The sequence below is a fragment of the Strigops habroptila genome, chromosome 2 (genome assembly GCF_004027225.2).
Source record: "Strigops habroptila isolate Jane chromosome 2, bStrHab1.2.pri, whole genome shotgun sequence".
Lineage (NCBI taxonomy): Eukaryota > Metazoa > Chordata > Aves > Psittaciformes > Psittacidae > Strigops > Strigops habroptila.
In genome coordinates, this window is record NC_044278.2 from 20,253,170 (window position 1) to 20,265,908 (window position 12,739).

At 40.8% G+C, this 12,739-nt stretch overlaps 1 protein-coding gene across 4 annotated transcripts in view; it reads left to right on the top strand.

The window, feature by feature from the left end:
* Window positions 1–413: 413 nt before the first annotated feature.
* The window catches only part of COL8A1 (collagen type VIII alpha 1 chain), an 85,975-nt gene continuing 73,649 nt past the window's right edge, over window positions 414–12,739 (top strand). For 2 of the 4 annotated variants that reach the window (XM_030477878.1, XM_030477877.1), the window contains exon 1: window positions 415–479. The gene's annotated coding sequence lies outside the window, so the exon portion shown is untranslated. Of the gene's footprint in view, window positions 480–12,739 lie in introns of all 4 variants that reach the window. The other 2 variants (XM_030477879.1, XM_030477881.1) reach the window with 2 other exon arrangements.

Below are 12,739 nucleotides of genomic sequence, written 5' to 3' on the forward strand. Positions count from 1 at the left end.
AGACAACTTCTAGGATCAAGGGCTGCTTCTTCATAGCTCTCCCTTCTTAGAAAATGAAACAGCAGCCTTTGTATCTCACTGCTGTAAAAATTCTTCCAAAAGACAAAGTGAGACCTAGTAGTATTATGACTGTAACTAGAATAATTCAGAGATTCAGAAACAAATACAGTAGAAAAATCTTTAGTTAACTAAATATTTAAGGAAAAAAAACCCAACATATAAATCCCTATTTCTCCCATAAATGCCATCCAGCTTGCTTTTTCTCCCTCTCTCTGCCCCCAAAGAGCAAAAACCTACTCTACAATGCCTTCTGAAGGCTGTCGCCTGCTATCCTCACTGCCCACCTACCGTAGGGAGCAGCTCCTCCCACCTGCACATAAAAGCCAAGTGCATGCTACCAGCAGCAGATCAGAGCACTTTCTCAGTCCTCCACTGTTTTGAGCCAGTGATCTTCTCTCCTTGGATCTTGTATACTCAAGGTAAGATTACTGCTACTTCAGGTTTTTGATCTAACCAGCTATTGTGAGGAAGTCTTAATGTGAACTCTAGCACTGCCTTGCTGGGTGGTGCTGGCTTCCCCCCTGCTTTTTTTTTTTTCAGATGTAGTGTCATCTGACATTTAAGTTAGTAATAGTCTGTTGGGTTAGCAATGAAATAAAAACAGATCTTGCTGGGAAACTGTGTGGCCGGAAAAAGGTCTCTCCCTTTCTGATTGATTTTGAAGAGATTAGTATACCCAGATCAATTCTAACAATTTATTATCCCTCTTAGTAGTCTCCTTCTCAGCCCAGTCAAAGTTACCAAAAAAACTACACTCTAAAGCTTCCTTAAATTCTGTTTGAGGGGAGGGGAAAAAAAGAAAGAGAGCTAAAAAAAAAAAAAAAAAGCTTAGAGCTAATTTAAGGAAGGAATTAGTTTTTATTACTATGTACTAGGTAGATTGAGACAATTTTGGGACTGAAGTGTATCTTCACAGGCTTCATTGCCTTTATAAAAAGTCTGATGGAACATAAGCCCTCACAGAAGCACAGTAATTAGGCTGATGGAATTCACTATCTGGCACCAAATAGTCTTAAAGTACACATTTCACAAGCAAAGTTCTGTTTCTTGGAACAACAGACCTTGTGTGTCTATGAAATTTCTAGATCAGTTTGAATTATATTTTACCTACAGCATAGGCATTTCTAATGCTAGAGGAAGGAATATTTAAGTGCCTCAGAGACAGCTACTGGAACAGTTGAAACAAAAAGTGGTTTCAAAACTGTATTTGCACTCCCCTCTATTCATCTATCCATCCTCAGAGATTAATCTACTTGCGACTAGTCCCAGTTTCTCATGTTTTGCAAGTCACTGCACTTTTAACACAGTCACCTGTTTAAAGAAATTCCATCATAGAAATCCTAATCCTAGAATGCCTCTCTCCAGTGCTCAGAGAGGAAGAAAAGCATGAACTACTAAAAGCAAGCAGTGAATGCTGTCTCTTAAATTGTTCTTTTGTACGCTATGTAATACATTCTGCAGTTGAGTGATATTTTCTTCTTGCTAGACAAACAATTCTTTTTCTAAATTGACTTTTTTTGTTCTTTCCCCAAATAAAGCCTTTTCTAAAAAGGAATTATGTCCACATATAGCTGTACTCACATCAGCTGCAACATTTCAAGCTACAGTACCATATAACAGGACTGTATAACAGCAGAACTCTGCTCAAAGTGCGTTTTCCTGCTTATTATATCTAGAGATTTTTTCTTTATTTTGCATGTTATCTATTGTAAATAATGGGGGAAAGAAAACACTGCCTTCAGCTATTTGCCTGGAAGATTACATAAGTATCTTTAAAAAAAAAACAACCAACCACAACACAACAAACCACCACAAATGGAACTATTAAAGACAAAAAAAGTGCAGTGCTTTCTATAGTAGGCTTACAGTAAAACTACTTTTGCATCCAGGTAATCCATATAACCTGCCCCTAAGAGACAGGAATAGCACCCAGTTGTTTTCCTCATAACTCTCATTTTATCTCTGAGCTACAAAATTTCACTCCTTAGTTAACATTTTTATAGCAAACCTCCCTTCTGTCTCCAGAAACACCCCTCTTGTAAAACACAGATATGTGATTTGAAAGTGTAATGCATACAGAATTTAGGTCTACAATCTGGCAGTAAAGCCTCATTGTTCACACAGAATTTTAATCTATCAGATAAATCAAAATCTCTAACAGAGCAATTTTCAAGGAAAGAAAACCCCCAACACGTTAAAATTTGCATTTGTCACAGGAAATGTGTATATAGCAAAATACCTTTTATTAAAGCCTGCTGTGAAATGTAATGTTTTGGCATTTGAAAAATGGATTGCAGGACATATTAAGAAAACCTTATTCAAAGGAATGTGTTTAATTTAGATCAGAATCTCCTCTGAGCAATTTCTCTCTTAGGCTGAGTAGATAATTCAGCTTAGCATCACTCTGCAGCAGGGGATGAAGGGAAACTGCACCCAGCAGGTCTCCAAGAGAACTTAGATGTCTAGGAATGCATTTATTGACTTCTGTGCTGACCTGTAACTCCTTTTTATAAGATCAAAGCATAGATATTAAGATAAAAATACTGTCATTTTAAAATAGTGCTACAACCACAATTAAAAAAAAAAAAAAATCAGCAGGAAAATGAGGAATTTAGATTTTTTTAGTAATGACCATAATATTTTAAAAAAGCAAAATAAAGGTAAGGAGACGATACTAATTTTTCAGCCACAGACCAGTTCAGAATTAAGCAGGTATGCTCAGCCATTTCTCCTGGCAGTTGCACTTAGGTTTTTTAGGTGTTCATTTAGCCACTTAAGTTACACTAGTGGCACTTAAGCCACTCGTGTAACTCCCACTGCTGTCAAGAGTGTTAGACTAGATACCGAGAAACACAGGATAAACATATCACTGTCTGCTCATCTCTCCATAGGCCTGCCACTACCACTGCTTGTGAGACATTCTGATCTTCATGAATTTATTTGCACCCACCTCTCTGTGAAGCAAAAATACATTTACCTCTGACCATACCGATACTAAATAACATGGACAGTTTTTCTTATGGTCACAGCGAAAATATATGGTAGAGAGTCAGATTTAGCTTCCAGGTTTCAGTCCAGCATTTCAATTCATGCTTCGTTTTGTATTCAGCCTTATAAAGCCCACCCTTTTGCAGCTGATCTGTCTTTGCATGACTCTTTGAGGCTAAAGGAGCAGGGAGAATTCCAGTGACAAATCTTGAGAGGTAATTTCCTCCTAACACTTTTGAACTTCCTGTAAAACTCTTCGCAAACCCATAACAGGATTTGCAAATCATTCCTGGAGGTGGTAAATAATCAACCAACCAACCAAATGACCACCTCTTTTTTACCCTGTGTGGTAGAAGGAGACCAGTCCACTCTTGGCAGGATAAACAAGCTGAGATCCACTGCCATGAACCAGAAACGATGGGCAACATCTGACTGCAAGAATTCGGTCTTGGTAACTCAATAGCAAAATCAGTCACACAGGTCTTGTATGAAACATAGAAGAGAAAGGAAGAATCTATTCAATGTGCACTGTCATGTGCCACCTCTATAAACATATAGGACAATTTCATATCCATTTAAAAAACCCCAAACAAAAACCAAACCACCAGCTTTGCCCTATCCCTTTAGTTTTAACCAAAGAGCTAATTTATGAGGGTACAGACTCCTAATTGCACCCGTGGCCTTGCAAATACTGCATGTTCCAAAAAAAAATAAAAAAAAAAAAAAAAAAAAAAAAAAAAAAAAAAATTTAACACATGCTGATGCTCAATTTCTAGAGTAAGTGCCCTAGCAATGGAAGCCTTGTCTCTTATTCTTTAAATTGAAGATCACCACTAAGCATGGATTGCTTATAGATAAAGCAGTGAATGTGTGAGAGGTAACTGTAGGAGTAGCAGGAGTGATAAAGACTAGAAATAGTCCTGTCACTATCTGCCATAGAAGGTAGGGCAATTCATACATCCATGAGCATATCTACAAGACACAATTTTCTGCCGACTTATTCTATGTCTTTCTATATATCTCAGGCAAGGAAAGATTAAGTTTTATCCCTGAAGCTTTAAAATATCCCTATATTTTCCCTTACTATTTTTGCCTTTCAATTATTCTAAGCTGAGTATTCTTTCCATCTACCGGGAGATAATTTTTAATTTTCACTAGTGTCATATTGCTAAAAGAGCAGTGGTTAAATTGAGTTATTGTAGCGAGGAACAAGAAGAGACAAAAAGCATTAGAGGTGGCTTGTTCTGTCTGATTAAAACCAGCAAGTATACCTGTATTTGAATGTACAAAAGTTTCTTACTTTTGCCATTTACACTTTCTAGAGTCTTGTGTAAGTGATGTTGCTTTTTTGTGGCATTCCCTCCAGAAAGTGAGATCTGTTCTTTATACTAACAGAATTCTCCTTCAGCAAAAGTTGTGGAGCTCCGTGTGTTTAAAAAGATATTGATGCATCCTGGTTCTGAAGCCTTTTGTGGGTCTTGTGCAATAACTGTGCCTATTCTCTGTACACATCAGTAAACAATTGTGTTTGGTCTCCCTGTACTCCTGAAATGTTGGATGTGTTTCTGTAATTGTCTTGATGTGTAATGAATTTAATGTCTCATAATTGCACTGCAGGGGATTAATACCACGATGCAGTCTAGGGACATCTTTTGATGATTAAAACAATCTCATGCAAGTCCATATTTTATAGCAAAAGCAAGATCAATGTAAGCATGTTGGTTCTTGAATGGCAGGTGAAACTGTTGAGGGGTGACTTGTAACAGACCCTTTTCAAAAGTGAGTGAGAGTCAGTGCCCTCTCTTGGTTAGAAAAACATATATAAAGCAGCCCTATGAGAGTGTTTATCAGTTCCCTCTGCTGGCTACAAAGCCCACAGCCAGATGAGCAGCTGTGTTTGCGGAGGCGAAGATCTTAAGTTCTATTCCCAGTGCTGTGTGCATGCGGTAAACTGATGACTGTGGTGTCTGTGCACGTATGTGGACATCATTCTTTATAGGGTCTCATCAACAACTGCATTGAGTTCAACATGAGGGCATTCAAAAATAATATGGAGTTCCTGGGAGGTAAGAAGCTTTCCACTTAGGATTTAAGAAGCATGCTAGTAGCTATGCCATTCGTAATATTACACAGCTACAGTATCCTGTTATACATCGTGCACACCTTGGGTTTTCCACCTCTTCAAGAAAAGTGTGTATGTGCTTATTACACTCAGTTTAGAGACATCTGGCCAGTTATGACAATATTCTCGGCAATCTCAAATTGTAACATTTCAGAATGTCAGCTTCTGAGAACTCCACATTTACAAAAAAAATAAATGGTTCCAACAAGAGCACACCAACCTAAAAAAACCCCACGCAATTCCCTAACACACACCCTCCCCCCAAAAAAATGACAAACCAAAACAGAAAAAGAACCTTAAAAAGTTCTTTTCCATTCTTGTAGGGAAAGGCCTATATTATCTGGTTATGCAACTGGAGAAACAGGTCATACAATTTATGCAGTCCTTCTGAAATAAAGCTGAGATGAAAAAAAAGATACTGCAAACTTAAGAGTTTCTATTTTGAATAAATATCCATAGCACTGAAAATCACATACTTCAGGGTCACAGGTATGCTAGTTCACTTCAGTTCCTAAGTATCTATCACAGCAACATATAGGATACACATAACCTATTCTATTAAAGGGAGAATGAGTCATAACTAACGGCTTGACATATTAGATATCAAAGCTATATTAAAAGCCAGATTTCTGAAACATCTGCAGCATATGTTTCCTGCTAACTAAAAAAGCAACTACTCTTTCCATACCAACATACTGCTGCATTCTTCTCTCTGAAGGGAAAGAAAGAAGTGGACAGTAGCTCACTGTGGGCTTGCATAGGGAACTTCAAGCAAAGCATTTGGCCATTTCACAATTTAAAATTCCAGAAAGCAAACCAAGTTTCTAACAAAACCCAGTGATATGATGTGAAACACCACCACATATATATAATACACTACAGCCCCTGAAATGGAGATGCTTACATTGTCTCTTATTTACTTGACATAATTTTCAAAGGGACAGACTGGAAGATGGCACAGCCCCAGGGACACTCACACCAAATACAATCAACTTACCACTGGTAGATTTCTTTAGTCAAGTCTGCTTATGCCAGCACATGACTTACCTCTCTTCTGCCCTTCTGTTCTTCCCACCATGTGTGGAGCTCCAGTGAATGCAGAGTATCACAACAAGGCTCTTCTGTGTGGCTCAGAAACCAGAAATTCTCTTTCAGCATGCCTTAAAAAAAGGGGGGAGGGTGTAGGGGAGAAAAAGAAAAAAGGTGTTCACATATTTCCCAGAATTTCTTTGTAAATGAATTAGCTGATCTTAGAACAACTCTCAGTTGATGGACATTAATATAAAACACATAACTGGGACCCTTGTTGGCAAATCTCAGCAAAAAGTCAAGAGGTAGTTACTTAAGGTCAAGGTTGAGCAATAAAAGCAGGCTTGTAAGGAAAGTCTGTTGCCAACATTAGTATATTTGTCACACTACAGATAAAAAGCAAATAAGCGAAGAGTAGTTAAGCAAGTACATCCCACAAGCACTAGCATTCACACAAAACGTATTTTAGAAAATGAAGGAAAAAAGAGAGCACTCAGTACTTATTTCCTTTCAGTCAGTGGCTTGAATTGAATTTACCGTAGTAGCACATCACATTGTTCGCTGCAGAAAAATGCAAAGCTTAGGCCTTTAGGAGTAAGTCTCTTGTGCTTTACTGGTTCCAAAAATGTCAGTGCTTGTCAAAGTGTTTTTGAAATAAAATCAAAACCATGTTAATAAAATGAACTTTCCAAGACAATGCTGGCCAAAACTGATTCTTAGATTTCTTTTCAGTAATAAACTGCCTCTGTGGTTGCTGAGTTGATAGGGAGAAGGATTTAAAGGGCCAAAGCCAAGTTCTGGTTAACTTAGGATAAAAAAAGAGCTCTCTAACAGAGCACAGGCTCTCCAATGAATGGAAAGGCTTTTGCTGAGGGTGGGCAGAGCTTAGCAAAATCCAGCTGTGCTTTCAAAAACTACTATAATCATTATTAGGCTTCACTCAGATGTATTCCAAGACTGGAATACTTGTTGTGGGTACAATTTTTGATATGCTGCTGTAGATTACTGGACAAGACTCAGTACTTTAATACAGAATTCACGGGCTGAATGTCAGTTCACAAGAGCTACCCTGCCTATTTATTAAGTTGTAATTCTCTACACAAATTAACAAGGCAAACAACTGGAAGGATTCTGTCCCATTCTATCCCAGCCTTCTGGATAAATAGCTCCAAAAATATGCTCTGGTGAAGGATGAAGATGTTCATGATATACTGAGTTCCTGCTCTGCATACAAGTTACATGCAAGTCTGGGCAGTAAGATCTCCAGAGTGTTTTGCTGTATGTGCATATAGGTGTAGACACGGCAGCAATTTCTGTCTTCCACAAGAGAAAGTGGTGCAGTAGTTGGATGTTCCGTGCCTGTTACAAGAATTCCTGCTCTTCTCCAGTTCCAACCAGCATAGCTCAGTTCAGGAGGTCTATGCAGTACAGTCCAAGCTGTCATTGCAGAGGTTTTCTTAGTTCTTATGCTTAGGAACTCCTACAGGCTATTATTATCTTTTGGAGATCTGGGCATAACTCATTACATCAAGAAGCATGGAAAGTTTTAGGATTGTTCCCTGAGCTTGCATTACTAGCCTCAGCTAAAAACATTGTTCATACTATCCTGGAAATAAAGAAAACTGTTTGTTTAACATTATAGATTGATACTTGATTAAAGACTCATTTCAGCAGTAAATTTTTTATTTTTATACTATTATAAAATTATCAGATGGCTTTTAAGTTGTAGTTTAAAGGAATTCGAGTTGTCTTTTGTAATATCACCTTTGCTGCATTTTGTTTTTAGATTGCTCTTAAGCAAGTTGCAATACTCAGTATCTAAAATCCAAGCTACCAATTAGGTTTGGCATGTGATTCTTACGGTGTTCTCTCTGTTCCACAGTCAGGGCAAGATAGCTCTTAGATTCAGATTTCAAGCACAAAAACCAGCCTTACACTGAGTTCAGAATTCACTTGCAATGAATCTCTTATTCCTTTGAAACACCCTATTTTCAACATCACATCTGTCACTCATATGCTGAATGCTCTCAAGAACAAAAGGACTACGAAACACAAGCAAACCAAATTCAATTTGTGACTGCTTAGAGACATTTTCTCTGCTACACGTGCTTTTGACTTTCTACTGTTTATCTCACGAAAACCAGTATTTCAAAAATAAGTGAACAGAAACATAGTAATCTTTTTGGAGAGGCACTGGCACAGGTTGCCCAGAGAAGCTGTGGCTGCCCCATTGCTGGCAGTGTCCAAGGCCAGGCTGGACAGAGCCTTGGGCGATGTGGTCTAGTGTGAGGTGTCCCTGCCCATGGCAGGGGGTTGGAACTAGATAATCTTAAGGTCCTTTCCAACCCTAACTGTACTATGACTCTGTGATTCAATGCTCCATTCATCAACCATATTTTGAAAGCTGGAATTTTAGCTTGGTGGACACTCAGAACATACAGCCTTATCCTTCAAATGACTGCACCCATGACACTGAGAGCTGCTCCCTCAACTGCCACCAGGGCTGAAGCTAACTGAATAACACGGTGTTTTCAGGGGCACTCAACACCATAGACCAACGCAGGTTTTGCTGCTCAGGACATAACAACCCTTCCTTCCTGCCACCAAAGATGATGAGGGAAAATATTTTTGCTTGCTCAACTGCTTGTAAGTCTGTGAGACCAGAAAAACATGAACTGTTGTACCTGATGCCCAAAAGCTGTCAAGATAGCAGGGGTTTGTGTCAGTGGATTCAATTTAGTTGTAACAATGTTGTAGTCTTCTTTAAGAAACAAAACCCAAAACCACAAAACCCCCATTTTTGTTTAGAACGCTGTAACAGAAGTGGCCGTTAAGCACCCGCGTCCAGCAGGGCCTGCAGCGAGTATGAACGGCTGAAGCGGCCGCACCTCGTCCCCTCAGCCCTGGGGCACCCGCAGGGCGCGGCTCCCCCCGCTCGGCGGCCGTTTACCTGCCAGTAACGGTCACGGCGCGAGCCCGCGTTATCCCGCCCCCGGCTGGGCCGCGCGGTCGCCACCACAACCCTGAAGGAAGGCGCCATGATCCGGCGGGGTGGCGACAGCTCACCCCGGCTGCGCTGCGAGCAAGGCCCGGGCCATAGGGCAGCTGCGGTTAGGGGCCCCTCGTCAGTCAGGCCGCGCCCCTCATGTTGTGGCTTTGCTCTAAAGTTAACACCATTTCTGCACATAGGCAATCAGAAAGTTGGTTGAAAGTCTGCACCTCCCATTCCCAAAGGAGAGGCAAGGGTTGAGGAGAGCAGAAACTCCCCACAGCCCAGTCAGCTGAGGAGCATTTATGGAAACACAATGCATTTGAGGTTTCTTGGGTTTCGGAGATACAGCCTGGGGGCTTTGCTTCTGCGTGCCAGCCCTCAGTGCCCCTTTGAGAAGGATCTGGGTAGCATTAGCTCGCACAGATGTGGACAGTGCTGGAAGGCCAAAAATGAGGCGGGGGGGGGTGGGGGGGGCCTCCTCTTTTAGCTGTCATGAAAATGTCGCATCATGTGAGGGGAGGCTGCTCAGAAGGGGAAGGAAAGCTGCTGCAGCATGCACCACAGGAGGCTCGGGACCTTTCAGATTTCTCCATCTGGAGGCAAAGTTGAGGCCACTGTAAGTTAAATATATATATATAAATGTCCATTTTGAAGTTAATGTTCTTTGGTCTTAAAACAAAAACAACCCCAAATGCCTGCAAAAAATATTACTGTGTATGGATGTCTAGTATAAGGAGAGTAACCAGTCTTGTAAAGTTGAAATTCTAACAGTCTAAAACTCCCCAAAAATACCAAGTGCCTTAGTGGGAATGGAAAGGAATATCATGTGAGGAAAGAAAATTATAAAACCACTGTACTCAACAGGCAGGGAGTTCAGAAGGCAATCAGCTGAATGGAACAGCTTTATCATTTTTTTCCAATATATTCTTCCTGCCCAGCTTTGTTTAGCACAAAGGTTTTTCAGGGTGAGTCTTTTTGATCTGTTTGTTACATCCCCTAGTATGGCAGAGCCCTGACTCATGATCAAAAGTTTAAGACAAAGAGCAGCAGCTCCTGAATCTGAAGACTTGCAGATTGTACATAGAGCGAAGCTGACTCCTGGGCTCCTGCTTCAGTCCCTGTAACACACTCTTGCTTACACAGATGATTGGTATGTCTGGAAAGATATTATACTACAAACGCTTCACCTCCCTCTCCTGGCTGCAGAAGTATCCAAGTACATCACATACAGTAGATTAATGAATTTATCCTTACAAGCACCCTGGCAACATCACTCTCATTTTAGAGGAAATTGAGGCACAGAGAAAGCTGCTGGTGTAGCATTTCAAGAGATTGCTCCTGGCCAGATTCTCAAGTGTCTTCCCATCATGATGGGGTCTAGTTGGAGAGCTTGGTTCCCATCTGGGCACCTCAATGAGAACCAGATTTTCATGACTGCTCAGCACCCAGTAGCGCTCTCAATGACACTACCAGCCAAATTTTCAGAAAAGTTCCTTTGATCATCTGGCCACTGCCTCAGTGGAAGCAGAGAGCTTTTGAAAAATCTGATCCTGTTTGTGGGTGCTGAGCACTTTTCAAAATTCTTGTTTAAGTGACCTGGCCAAGGATGCAGACTAAAATCTGAGCAGAACCCACTTTGCCTAATCCCTAGGCCAGTGATTTAACCACAGGCGTATCCTTCCATCTTCAGCAAAGAAAGAATAGACACTAGTTGGGGCAGGAATCAAAATGCCAAATAACTGCCAGTACCCACGCCTGCCAAGAAAAATGCCCGGATACTTGTAGGCAAACCAGACAGCCACATTTTGGTACTTTCCTGAAAAAGGATTATTTCTCATAGCAGTGCCAGAGTCTGGCAACCTGGATTATGCTCTTTCCAGATGTACCTATTTCTTTCTGGGCTAAAACTCTTGTGAACATGCCCTCACACAGGCACACCCTCCCCACTTTTCAGAAAAAACAGCAGCTATCCAAACACTGTACTGTCTCCATTATCCTTAGAGAGCCAGGCATGCTTGGGCAAGACAAGGCTATTTTGTGTAACAATTAAGCAGCAGTGGTCACGTCAGTGAAGATTCTTGTTTTCATTGAATATTTTATTCATTTCTGAACATAAGCAACCACTTAGCTGCAGTTGTGCTAGATGCAGAGGAGGAAACACATGCTATTCTTGGCTGGAATTCACCTCTGTGGGAAACAGCAGCCTCCTTGCAGCAGCCTCTGTAGGCTGCATGATTTAGCTACGTTAGAGATTGTCCTGAAGCTCAAGTAAGGACCTGCCTCTAGATTCTGAGTACCCCAAAGTATTCAAATGTGTGCAAGACCCCCAAAACCCAGGCTGGATCCTGTATTTTGTGCTCTCTTTGTGTGAGCTCCATTTGCAAACAATGGTTTCCAAAGCCATGAGCTCAAGGCTAGCTGAGAAATTACTCTCCAAGCTGACCATATCCATTCAACTGTCACTCGAGATACTGTCGTCTGTGTTGCTCAGCATCAACTTGTCAGACTATCATAGGACTCCAACTTGGAATTCAGTTTTCATTAAGTGATCTCTGTCTCACCTGTGTCCCCAGCTTTCAGACCACCTCCTAAGTCAGTATGTGACCAGTCTGGTAATGGGAAGGCACCCAGTCACTAGTGTGTTGTAAGGGAGCACAGATATCACGTGATAACTATAGAACAAAAATGTTTACAGAAAAATAGTTTTGTAAAACAGCTCAGACTAAGCTGTTGCTGAGCTCAAGCTATATAAGCCAAAAAATGCAGCTGTATCTTTTCTAGCTACAGCTAGAAACAGCTAAGTTTGACTTTGACAGGGGATGGGAGGGAAGATACTCTTCAGGCAGTGATTTACACCTAGAAGCAAGTGTGAACATTTGTTTTCTGCTCTATTGGGTCTGTACCTGTAATAACAAAAGGCAAGTGGTGGCTCTGGTTTGTCCTTCAATAGTTGAATGGCAGTGCTTTCACTTGATTCTGACATCTGCTGCAGTAATTATTGCAATAACTCCAGTCAGAAGCTGGAATTCAGAGCAATACTCCTGTCAAATATTACAGCCTCAGCTTTGCAAACAGAAAAACTGAGGCAGAAAGGGATGAGATCATGCAGCTTGTTTATGCAGATAGTTAATTGCACATGCTTTAATGTTCCTTGTGACCTAAAAAGTAATAGGGAATATTACTGAAGGAACTTGGATCATGATTAACAATTTTGTACGCCCCCATGTTTTTGTCAGCAAATTTTTAACTACAACTTCTCACTTTTTCCATCCTGCAGATTATTGTTTATTTATTTTTAATTCTCTTGTCCTGTCCTTGGAAGAAGCCAAGGCATTTCTATGAAAAAGCTAGGGTTGGCTGAGGGCCCAGGTCAAGAAGTCTGTCTTAGGTGTCACCTCCTCTAAACTCAAGGTCTTTCTTTGCAGACTAGCAAGGTGATCAGGACACAGCCTGCTGGTAAAGGACTAGGAGATGTGGCACTGGAGCAGAGGTATCAGAAGGGACCCATGGAAGAGTCTGGCATGCTCAACAGTCCAGCCTGATGTGCC